At 43.9% G+C, this 12,348-nt stretch overlaps 1 long non-coding RNA gene across 2 annotated transcripts; it reads right to left on the reverse strand.

Moving 5' to 3' along the window:
- Window positions 1–1,646: 1,646 nt before the first annotated feature.
- LOC134470783 (uncharacterized) lies at window positions 1,647–8,482 on the reverse strand. Of its 2 annotated transcripts, none has more exons than XR_010039944.1 (3): window positions 8,090–8,482; window positions 2,410–2,572; window positions 1,647–2,246 (listed from the first exon to the last, which is right to left on the reverse strand). It is a non-coding gene; the product is annotated as an uncharacterized LOC134470783 (long non-coding RNA). The 2 variants fall into 2 exon arrangements; XR_010039945.1 differs by lacking the exon at window positions 8,090–8,482 and adding an exon at window positions 4,142–4,621.
- Between the last annotated feature and the right edge of the window lie 3,866 nt (window positions 8,483–12,348).

The raw sequence follows: 12,348 nt of genomic DNA on the forward strand, positions 1-12,348 counted from the left end.
AAGTCAAATACCAAAGTCGACATTCAGAGAAACACTGTGGAATCATAAGCATGAAGCAGACAAAGGGTGGAAAGGGCCCCTGTGCCCCACTGCAAACTGTAAAACCTCATCCAATTTTCTGTAATGTTTGTTGCTCCTCCTCAGACCTGGAGAAGTGAGGCAGGCTGACCACCGTGTTCCTGACAGTCTTCCACAGTCCACATGGAGGGCGTGTTTGCCTGACACCCTGGAGTGAGGGTCTGAGGACACATATGGCGGCTTCTCAGGCCCTGCTGTCCCTGGCCCTGCCCTGTCCCTGCAGCTCTACGCAGAAGGAAATAGTCCCCGCTGGGTTGAGATCCCTCCCCTTCTCCACTCCTCTTCCATTACCAAGGATGATAGCTTTCAGCATGAAATTAAGGTAAATTGTCCAGGTGAGTCAGGCAGTGTGGGAAAGGAAAGCTTCAGGGAGAAAGTGGACAGGTGGAGTGAGACAGTGTAGCTGGGAAGGACAAACACAGGTGCAAAAGCAAGTCAGTGCTGGTTATAACAGGGAGAGGTGAATTAACTTTCGCTGATGGAACTTCTTTCCCTTAAATTATTTCTCTCTTCTCCCTCCTTATTCATTAAAAAGACACTAGGGAAGATGAAGAAAAAAGAAAGGAAGAAAGAAAAAAGTTAGCTCAAGAATGAGGGCAGAGGGAGAGATGAAGGAACGATCATCTTCTATTACTTTCAGTCTCCTTACTAAAGAGAGTGTGATTTATTTAATAGGAATCCTGCAGGTCATTAGAAAATTGTCTTGTCTTGTTCCAGATGTTTCATTTTCCCTGGAGTGTCACCCAGAAGGACACAATGTATAATAAAGAGACGAACTATGAAGGGAACGGAGAGAAACGGAGAGAAATAAATTTAAAATTATTTTAATGTAAAAGGTACAGTGATTCTTTCACTTGACACAGATAAGCTAAATATCAAAAGTAGTCTCTTATCTCCCTGCTGGGTTAATGGTCTATGTAAAATGCAAATATTACTTCTGTTTCATAAGATTGTTTATCACAGTGCAGCGGTAACTTCCTAGACGTAGGGATTGGGTCTCTCTACTCTGACTTGGTACCCAATCCATTCAAGCAATAATTTTAGAAAGCAAAAGATACATCGTGAATATATTTTGACCTCTACTTTCCTTGGTGGACTCAAGGGAGCAAAGTTACGTAGGTTGCACTGGATCTGAGGTTTTCCAAGGAATTAAAGGCACAAGAATCCATTTTAGTAAGGTTAGGTCAGAAAACAGGAATTTAATAGATTTTTACATTCTTTTTCTTTTTTTCTCCCTTTCCATAAAGGTTTGACTTTTAAGCAAACTGTCCACTTAGAAAATGAGAAAGAAATATAGTTGATTTTAACATCCTGAACACTCAGTCCTGAAATTTTGCGTATTCTTTTGGCAAAGAGAAGGCACTAAACACTGAGAGTGCTTCCTAATGAAACAACCAAAAGCTGATAAAAACATAAGCACCGGACATCAGGAGCTTGAGCTTTGCAGCAGCCCGTTATGCTGCTGTCTGCACCATATGGAAATATCCAGAAGAAACCTCAAAGTTCAGTAAATCAGAATTTATTGAAGACGCCAACTTGAGCAGGTTCCCCTTGCCCCGCGTCCCCCAAACCTCCAAAATACAAACATGCGTGGTGTTTGGAAGTGCAAACCCGGAATACAAAGGGAACAGAGAAAATATAACAGACAAATCAGGAGAGTAAGCAAACAAACAAAAAATAGAAGATTTGAGTGGTGGAAAAGAGGGCAGAAGAAGCCAAACAGTACCGGATTTATTCCATGGCCAGTCCAGCCCCTGGATAGCCACATCGCCCTGGCTGGAATCATTCTGCAAACAGCACTGCTCACTTCAGGGGGAGCCAGTGCTGAGAACCCCTGAGGCTCCTCCAGCTCTGTCCAGGGTCATGGCAGCCAGCTGAGACTCCTCACCCCATGCTTCCCTGCTCGTCACGTGATTCGGGCTCAGCCAATCAGTGTGCATTCTCCCATTGATGGTTTGAAGCATTCCAGGTACAGAAATGTGTGCATGGATGTGTTTATAACTGACCTGGCAGGGCAGAGGGCTTGGCCTAGGAGGAATATACATGCTGATATAGAGACCGTGGAGCATGTACAGAACTGGTGTGATGGACGTTCATTCCAGGGGAGGGGCAGTTTTTGGACCACCCCACATCTTCAGTACTGCAGATGACTGTGTTCTTCCTGTGTTCTAAGAAAACCACAAGGGTTATTTTCCAAGACTCTCATTTGCCCAGTCTCATCACCCTAGAGAATCTTACAGCATAACTCATCACCCAGCATGCCTGCAAATATTGCCCTTGGCTTGCCAGGTGTCAGGACCCGACATCCTCCCTGGGGTCCCCGTTTCTTACCATCTTCCTGGCCCTGTGCAGCCACACTCTGTCCCAGATGATTTGAAACTGGTGGATTCCTGCTCTGTGAAATGTGCCATCAGGTGAGCTGTACTCAAAAAATTAGTGGGCTATGCTGTATTTCTCATTAAGGCAGTGTGATTCTTAGAGAACAGAAGTACACCTGGAAGGGAAAGGTTAAAAGGAAGAAAGATCAGAAAGAAGAGATAGAGGAGTGGGAAAAATGGCCAAGGGGAGGGCAGAGATAAATGTGCAAAACTGGAGGAGTTTAAACGGGGAGCCTCATAATGTACAAGAAACCGTGGCCTCAACCCCAAAGGATACCATGAATGGAGGACCATGCACCTCCTCACATCACTGAATTTAGATCATCCTCTTAACATAATATGCTGAGGAACAGAGTATTATTCACTGGCCGTGAAGCTTGTTCTAAATTGATACCCTAGAGAAATTATTTCTAAGACACAGTAATGATGCAGATTTCATGCTTGAGGACACTCCTCACTGTAGATCTTATACTAGGTACTTAAAAATAATCTGTACACATGTGACCCATACTTAGACACTGCCCCTGTGTTTTTCCCTCCTGCTTTGCCATGAAGAAAAAAGGAAGGGAGGGGTGCGGAGGAACATGGGAAGGAGAAGTCTTATGAGCTTGTTTCTGAGAAGCTTCTTTCAAAACAACTAAGATGACTGAGTCACCCCTGCCTTTTCGAATGAGCCAATTGTTCAGAAATTTAGTCCCAGGGAAGAGAGGAACAAAGTCATGTGGTATTTCCCACACTTGACAATTGTTTGAGCCGCTTTTAAAGGATGAACACTTTGATGCTCTAAGAATGTGTTTAAATCACTACTGTGGCAAATCCTGTGTTTCTGGTCATTCAAGAAGATGGAGCTATGAGGGCTGGGGATCTAGCTCAGTGGCATAAGTGCTTGCCTGGCAAGCATAAGGTCGTGAGTTCGATCATCAATACCAAAAAAAAAAAAAAAAAAAAAAGGAAGACAGATATAGGCAAGGTCACAATATCAAAGACAGAGGACGGCCACATGGAACAGAACAGGACACACAGTTAGTGCACCCCATGGGCCCCTCCAGCCACTGTGTTAGAGAGAAATACAGTCCCAAAAGGAGTGAAAGCCAACTTTTCAAAGAATAGAAATCCAGATTTTTATAAATTTCTTGACTTTAAGATCTTGCAATCACTCTAAATCTCTGTCACATGTGTTGACAAAAAAGAATTCCTTTGAGGTCCACATGTGGTTGAGAGTGAAAACTTCCTTTAGGGTAACTTTGGTGCAGATGAGAATTGGAATGCAGGGCCAAGGTAGAAACTGGACCCATGAACGTGATCGGTTGTGGAGGCTGTGTTAGTCACTGCCTAAATCATGAAGCTTTACTTGTCAGTTTAGGGCTCGGTGTGGGGAGGCAGGAATCCCTGCTCCAGGCCAACCTGGAGCTCCCAGCCTCTTCCATCCTGTGTCTCTCTTGTCCTGATTTGATTGTGAAGATTCCCATCCCATTAATCATAAGTATATTTCAACTCTTGAATAATTTGAGGCTTTTTCTGAGTTTTGTCAATTGACATATGCTTTTATTGGGCACTTACAATTCACTTTAAATTTTTTTTATCAATTTCGTAATTTGTGCTTCATTTTTCCAGTGTAGAATCCGTTTGTTTTTTATCACCAGGATATACCAGCAAGACTGTATTGAAACCCTCACCAGCCTCACCTGAATTAGACGTGGTAACATGGTAACCGCAAGCCTGCAGAACTGTGTCCCTGGGGATAGAAGACTCAGCTTCTCTGCTGCCTTCACTCTGTGAGGGAAAGCACCACGCATAAAGGACAGGACCCACTGAAAGGGCGCAGGTATGAGCTAGAGACCAATGTGTGTCCTCAGTGCTCCTCTCCCTGTCTTCCAGGTGCACCTCTGGCCACACCTCCCCAGCCTCCATTTTGCAAGGGAAACGTTGGACTCAGTGCTGGCCCATGGCATGTGGACAGCATTCCCCTGTGCCCCTTCCTGATGTGGCTCCAAGCATTCTCCCATCCTCTTAAAACTGTCTTTTCTATTCTGTGGTCCAAGGCAAGGAAGCTGCCAATGCTTTTGGAGTCTTCTAGGCATTGAAGCCACAGCATGGGATGAGCCTAGGTGCCTAGGTGTGGAATGGAGTAGGAGTGGACTCTCCATTCACTAACAGCTGTGTTATCACTCTCAGATCTGCTTTAGCTAATCTAGATCTTAGTGACTAAAAGTGTAACATGTGACTTACACTGTAAGGCCCCCACAGAATTGGAAAAACATCTGGTGCCAGAGAGGCGGACCTCAAGATTAATCTTCAGGCTTCCTGAAGAGTATGAGTGCTATGATTTTATTTTTTTAATTTTAAAGCTATTAAAGGAAAAGGAAACAAAACAATAAAAACAAAACCAAGAAGTGGGGTTGGTGTGAATTCCAAAATGCTTCTCGCCTTCAGTCCCAAAGAATGTTTCGGGAATATTTTGGCAATTGACCTTTCTCCACAATCAGTGCTTGCAGTTCACTTGTCCTACTGTTTTCTAGGTACTAATCACTCACCACTGTCTGTGCACTAGGAAATGTGACAGAGGTTGAAAAAACTACAAAATGTCACCCTTGCAACTGCTAACGTTCTCCAGTAGAAATTTCCACAATAGAAAAAACTGTTCCTGAATTTTGATTTTCTGACTGTTTCGTGTTTATCATGAGGAAAATTCAAGATGGGGGGATATTTTATTTGCTATCATAACTAGTCTGTTCCCATGGTGAAGGGCTGCCTCTCTCCATCATTCCCTGTGTGTTAATTCTATTGTTGACTTTCAATTAGACAGATGAGATCAAAGATAAAATAATTCAAGTGATACTGCATTGTCACTGTGCAAACAGGAATAGTCATTCACAGTAATAGCTACAGAGCATAAGTGTGCACTTAACCCATGTAAATGCTACTAGATCTGAGTCTCCGCTGCCTCTTTCCACATTGCAGGGAGATTCACATTCTGAATCTAGTTTATTCACTTGTAGTAAAAGCCAACACCCTCCCAGCAGGCAGTGACCACATTAGACTTCTGTAGACAAAGCACTGCAAAATCACAGTCTCCTTAGGACCAGTTCCTGTGGATGACTGTCACCATGGGGATGCAGCAGCTGTGTGGGGATAGTTCCTTTGTTGACTCTGGTGTGGGTTCCTATGGTCATACCTCTGAATATAGATGCCCATTTATGTGTTGCATTGTCTCTGCACTGTGTGAAATTCTTACTGCTTAAAGTGTGCAACTCAACCTCACAGCACCTTCATGCTCACTTCCTGAGAGAGGAGCACCTCACAACAGAAGTTACACAAGCTGTGGTTTTGCACAGGTGATGCTGACCCCTGGCTTCATGGTTGAAGCTGAGTTTGCATAACTGAACTTCAGTTGGTCTCCGTGACTGACGGAGGAGGACAACACATGACTCTGGTATTTAGTGTTGCCCTGACCATAGAGACTAGTTAAAGACTGCAAGTAGCCTGCACTGGGTTGGGCAGGGCAGTCACAGCCTTCCTGGCCTGGAGGAGGGACTTTCAGGCCTGGGTGGTCTAAGGAAGTCCAGAAACGTCAGCAGCATGAGCATCAAGGTGACAGGGAACGATGATGAAAGAGCCACAAGATACTGAGCCTGGCTTTGGCTGAAATGCTAGCTCTGCAGTGTCCATCTGTCTCAGTTGTACACAGGCTAACTGGCCATTTGGAATACATGACAAAGGCAAGAAAACACCCACCAAGCCTCAAAACAGGAAAGACATTCCTCACCCGCTGTCCAAGATCAGCCAGTGAGTGAATTTGTCTCCATGAGGATGAGGCCTTTCCCACTTTCAGGCTCCTGTGTGGTGTGATGACTCAGAATCCGTCTCTGGAGCCTCTGCAGTGAGCAGATAAACTGAGGAAAGGTAGGATCCGAAGGAAAGAGAAATGGGCTTGGTAAATCGACACCCATGGTGAAAACATCACGTATTTCCCCTCGGCTAGCAATTACTTTAACAATGAGGAATGGTGTCTAGGTATGGATTCTAGAGGAAGAGGAAGATGGTTTCCTAATCTTGAAGCCAGTTTATGCTCCAAGAGCATCACTGACATTTTGAGATGGTTGAAGAGAGGAGAGGAGACAGTGCAGGTCCTGTGTCTTCACCATAGCCCCTGTGACCACAGTGGCCAGGCAGCACATTCAGTGGCATCTCTGGGTCTTCCCATGAGGCACCAAGAGCATCTTTCCAATTGCACCAGGCAGATTTGGCTTCAGATGCAGCATTACCAAGCATCCTCAGAGGGCTCGGTTAAATCCTGGATGCAGGCAGCATTCTTCCTATTGCAGCTAGCATGGAACCTAGTAAAAACACTATTGGCATTCGGTGCGACAACCAGCTGTGGTAATTTTTAGGGTTGTTTGCAACACGGAATAGCACTTATCAATATTAAGTAACACTGCAAGTGGCAATTAAAATATACAGGGAATGCGTGCATTTAAAAATACAGTAAAGGAAACATCTCCACTAATCTCCCCTCAAAAAACAAAACTGTCACTCTGAACACATTGATCCTGTCCTTCTTGCCTATTTCTGAAGCAGTTCTGGAGGTTCTCTTTCGCGATTGTCCTTCTGAGACATGATCAAAAGTGTGCGGCTTGCTGCGGCTCAGTGCTCCTCAGTGGGAAGCCAGCACCACAGAAAGCCTCACTGTGTGTCCTCGTCTGCCTTATTCACAGTCTGGGAGCTTGAGACTCCCAGCTCATCCCCAGATCAAGGTGATCACAGAAGGTAAATATTTTGCATCCATTCACAGCATCAAGGCAGCCATGACAGCACAAATAAAGACATTCAGGAAAGAGGAGCTCAGAACCACTGCAGAAGCAGGACAAATGCTGGGGTGAACATGCTCCAAGTGAGGGCCCTGCTCTGAGGGGATTCATGGCAATGTGCCTTTCACTGTGACACTTTTTAATTAAATAATGGAAACATTCACTGTATTTCTCAGTCACACTTCACATGCCGACATCATTAATACCACACTGATGCCAAGTCCGAGGCTTCATGGGTAAGACAGGTCCTCACTGGGTAGGAAACAGCCATTAGACAGTCATGTATCCATTACATTTTTGGAAGTGACTTAACATCTTTTTCCCTAGAGACTGCTTAACACAGATGGTGAAATACGCTATTGCAAGGTAGATGGTCCATTGTCCAGTGTCTCCTTGTCTCCAAGTCTCTAAATCTTCTGGAGGATTAATGTGCAGAGGGATAATGTGTCATAGCAATAGACAGCAGGTGGGAGAAAAGAAACGCACATTTCAGTTTCCTAGAGCAACCAATGGCCCCGTCCACTGAGAGGTCGATAATGCACACTTCAAGTGTGTGTGCGTATTTCAGAACGGCTCTCTCTCCTCACCAGCAGCCCGTGGTCAAACAGAAGCAGCAGCATTGTTTATGTGAGACTTGCCCCCTGAAGCCAAGGACTGATATTCTAACAGCAGAGATGGGAAGATTCCTAGGACTCCTTCCAGCCTTGATGACTCCCAGCTATGCACTGAAGAGGGAATCAATCAGACCATCAGAGGAGCCCAACCTGTCTGAAAATCCCCAGTTCTGCATGCCCAAGGAAGTAATTTTCCTCAGAGAACACTCACCAGGCAAAGACCACTGCAACAAGATTCTTTGTGCTGCAGAAGCTCTTGGCAGTTCCTTCCAAGCCTCCACCAAAGCGAAGATCTTTTCAGGAATATCTTAATGAACTGCTCTGGTGCACACTTTAGGTATGTCTTCATCTTTTGGATGAAGTTTCACAGGGAAGTGCCGCGGGAGTCCACAGGGATGAACAGGAAATTCTCCTCAGTTCTCAGAGGAGGAAACCCTGAATATGGTGGGCTTTCCTCAGAAGAAGGCATGCTTTTTTTTTTTTTTTTTTTTTTTTTTTTAATTAGCCTTAGCTCATCATCTTTGACCTCAAAGCTCAAATATAGAAAATGGTGTTTTAAGTTCAGATGTCTTACTCTGCTTGATAATAACAATGACTCTTGGCCCATTAAATCTAGCTCAATTGCTCAGATATTATGTACCTTTTAATAACACTGTATCTGCTGAAATTTTCCAAATCCTCTATGTAGTCTTAGCCAAAAATCCCACTCACAGCTATTATTTGCTACCAGACTAGAACAGATGGTGATCTTGTCTTTACAGAGTTTGATGCTGGGAGGTGCGGAGTTGTGGAATTTTGGCGGGGCAGTTTTGTCCAAATACAAATGCTCATTTCTATCTCTTTCACTGAATTTCAAGATGTACAGTGATAAAAGCTTTTCCATCCACTTCTCTGTGTGAGGAAAGTTACTATTATTATTATTATTATTATTGCTCACTGTGTTGCTGTCCCCAAAGGGCCTAGACAGAATGGGAAATCCCAGGGGTGAGGAGGAGGATTAAGGCTTCTTCCTCCTCAGGAATCATAAGAGGTTACTATAGAAACCAGAGGCCCCATTTGTCTTCAGATTCTAGAACCTCCAGAGCTTAAAGAGCAGGTCCTAGCTGAGGGCTCGTTGGCCACCTCTCCATGGACACTCAGAAGTGAGTACAGCTCTGTTTACACCAGACCCTGAATCTGTGCTAAGACTCAGCTCAGGGTGGACTCCACATAGGAGAGAAGTCCAAACCGCATTACTTAGAATGTTTTGGTTCATTCTCATTCTCTCTGTCTCTCTCTCTCTCAAAGATACATTTTAAAATTTATTGTTAATTGATCAAATTTTATGATTGGTATATATTATTCACATCTACCTAAGAAGTATAGTGTTATGTTTATGTTGGATATTGGTGGTTATGTGTAGTTGATGTACCTGTCACCTTAAATTTATGTTACTATTTAGGGAGAATATATTCTACACCCTTTCTTTTATTTTGTGATATATGCTTTGTTACTTTTCTTGTTACTGAGACAAAATACCTGACACCCCAAATTAAGGAAAAAAAAGTTTGGTTAACCCACAGTTTGTGGAGGTTTTGGTCCATAATCAGCTAGTTCCAAGGCAGGGTGGCTCACGGCAGTGGGGCAACAGCTCACGGCGGCAGAAGACAGAAAATGTAACAAGAGCTGAGCCTCATTCTATCCCTTGTATCCCTAGGTCAGGCTACCTGACCTAGGGCAGTGTAGCACTCACACCCATGAGCCCAGCATTAGACCATGAATCTATCACAAATTCAAGACCCAGCCACTGACTAAAAGCCAGCCCCTCCTGACTGTATGAAGCTTTGGGGGACATCTAGGAACAAACCATAACAATACACAATGAATTGTCAACTCCATTCACACCGCTGTGCATAGAAAGCAGAATTTCTGCTTTCACTGAACCCTAATGAAGTTCAATGTCACACTGTTGAGCAAGCTCTTCTCTGATTGCCCTACTCTGCTCAGGCTTTGACAACTCTTCAACTTCCTCCTTTTATGATAGCAACCTTGTTAGGTTCTATTTGGGAGTAAGGTGACAGCAGTGTCTTTCTATGCCTGGCTTGTTTCATTTAATGAGAAAGATTGAACTTCTGGATACATACAGAATTTCATGAACGACAAGAGTCCCTGCTTTTCGCTGCTGAATGGTCCACCCTGTGGGTATGTGCTCCATGTCATCTGTTCTGCTCATCACTGAAAGGCATTAAGATCCACACATTCACCATCAATAGATCAGCACATTCTTCACATAACTAGGGAAACAGACCTGAAAATCCACCTGCAAAGGGCTCTGAGCAGCCATAGCATCTCAAGCAAACAGAGCAAAGCTCGCTGCATCAAGGCATCTGGCTTCAAGGGATCTCATAACCCAGGTAGTTTGGTGCTGAAGCAGGAGCAGGAATGGAGGCACGGAGCAGAGGAGAGGGCAGCAGCAACTCACATGGCTACAGGTGATGAATTCTGACACAGGGGCCAAGAGCACAGGATGGGAACGGAGCAGGCCCCTCAGCAAGGGCACTGAGAAAGCTGAGTATCCTCAACCAGAAGAAAAAACATCTAGGTCCCGATTTCCTACCAGGTAGCAATATTACCTCAACCTGGGCACGGTGGCACGTGCTGTTAGCCCCAGCCCTCTTGAGGATAAGGCAGGAGGATCACGCTGAGTGTCCTGGGCTACATAGTGAGGTTAAGACCAGCCTGAATTACAGAGCGTGATCCTGTCTCAAAAAAAAAAAAATATTAACTCAAAATATATTAACAGCTGAAATGAAGAAACTGAAACTACTAGGAGAAAACACTGCGTAGATGGACATGTCAGCACACGCCTACACTCCAGCACCCTGGGAGGCTGAGGAAACTGGGTCTCAAATTTAATCCCAGCCAGGGAGACATAGAAACAGCCTGCGAAATTTAAGGGTTTAGCTTGGTGAGAAAGCTTTGGATTCAATCTCCAGTACCACTAACAAAAAAGAGAAGGAGAGAGACAGAGATGGAGACAGAGAGAGAGAGACAGAAAGATAGAGAGACACACATAGACAGAGACAGAGACAGAGAGAGAAAAAGAAAAATGTAAGTAAAGACAGGAAAAAAGGAAGCAAAAAAGAAAGAAAAACACAGGATGTGGGTCTCAGCAAAGTGTTTTTCCATCTGAATCCAACACCATCAAGAAAATTTAGTATTTGGCAAGTGGGATTGCATAGAAAACAAACAGAGAGAAGAAACAGCGACAGAATGGGAGGAAATATTTGGAGACCACATATGTGAAAATGAGTTCATGTCCAAACAGGTAAGGAACTCAAACTCAATAGCAACCCCCCAAATCTATCTTAAACACTAGGCTAGAGCTTCGGGTCCAGGTTACTCAGGAAAAGACACACAAGTAACAATGGTCACATGAAATACCACCAAATATAACTAAATATCAGAGAGATGAAAATCAACCCAGTGCAGATGTGCTATGCAAAGACAAAGATAGGAGTGCAGAAAAAGAACTCTCCAAGCTTTTTCTAGGGAGGTGAGTTAGGGTGGTCTTTCTAGGGCTCCTTGACCACTGCTGCAGCTGTGACCTCATTTCTGTTCGGAGTCTCCCTGCTTAAAAACCATCCTGTAATCCGCTCAGCTGCTAGGTCCTGACCACACAGAAAAATGCTGCCTATGTCACTCACAGGTCAAAGTTCTCTCTAAAAATGAAAGACAATAAACCAAACAATCAAGGAAACAGAAACAGAAGGACATAAATCGGGTGATTAGAATTTTTCTAACATCTGTCATTTAATAAAAGTCATAATTTTGCCAACCCCAAAATAATATTCTTAATCTAGTGCTGCTTCCTAGCTCGACATTACATTTCACAGAAGACACTGTCACCTTTCCTATGAGAGTGACTCACTACTAAACCATAAAAAGTTATTTGAAAAATTCATATTATCATTTCTAAGCCATGGTTATGCATACAAGATGAAATTTATGTGACTTAACTGGATTTGTTAGTGGTAATTTGAAAGTTAATTACAGCAAGATTGTGTTTGTAACCAACAGTGACTGTAATTGGCTGTCATGTTTACTTATGGCTGGAGACCTAAAGGACTTACCCTAGGAAATACCAACTCCTAGACAAGGAACCTGAGGGTAGGTCAGCTAGCTTCCTGTTCCTCTTGGCTCTATTTTTCCTATAAGACCAGGAAATCATATCTACATCACACAGAGTTAGTGGAATAAGGTGTTTCTCAAGGAAACCTCCCGCCCTTACCAGACCATCACCATCAAAGTGGATTTCCAAGGAACTGTCTTCCGCTTGCATGAAGACAAAATAAATCTACAGAATCCAAGAAGGCAGGGGAGGTGGGGAGCACAGCAAACTTCCCCAGGTACCTTAAGGCTTTCAGGCTCTCTTTTCTGAAAATCCATTCCTGTGTCTCTTTCCATTCCTATTTCTGTTCCATATGTCAT

Source organism: Cavia porcellus, unplaced genomic scaffold (genome assembly GCF_034190915.1).
Source record: "Cavia porcellus strain 051 isolate PalLab524CR breed Dunkin Hartley unplaced genomic scaffold, mCavPor4.1 scaffold_16, whole genome shotgun sequence".
In the NCBI taxonomy this organism is placed as follows: Eukaryota; Metazoa; Chordata; class Mammalia; order Rodentia; family Caviidae; genus Cavia; species Cavia porcellus.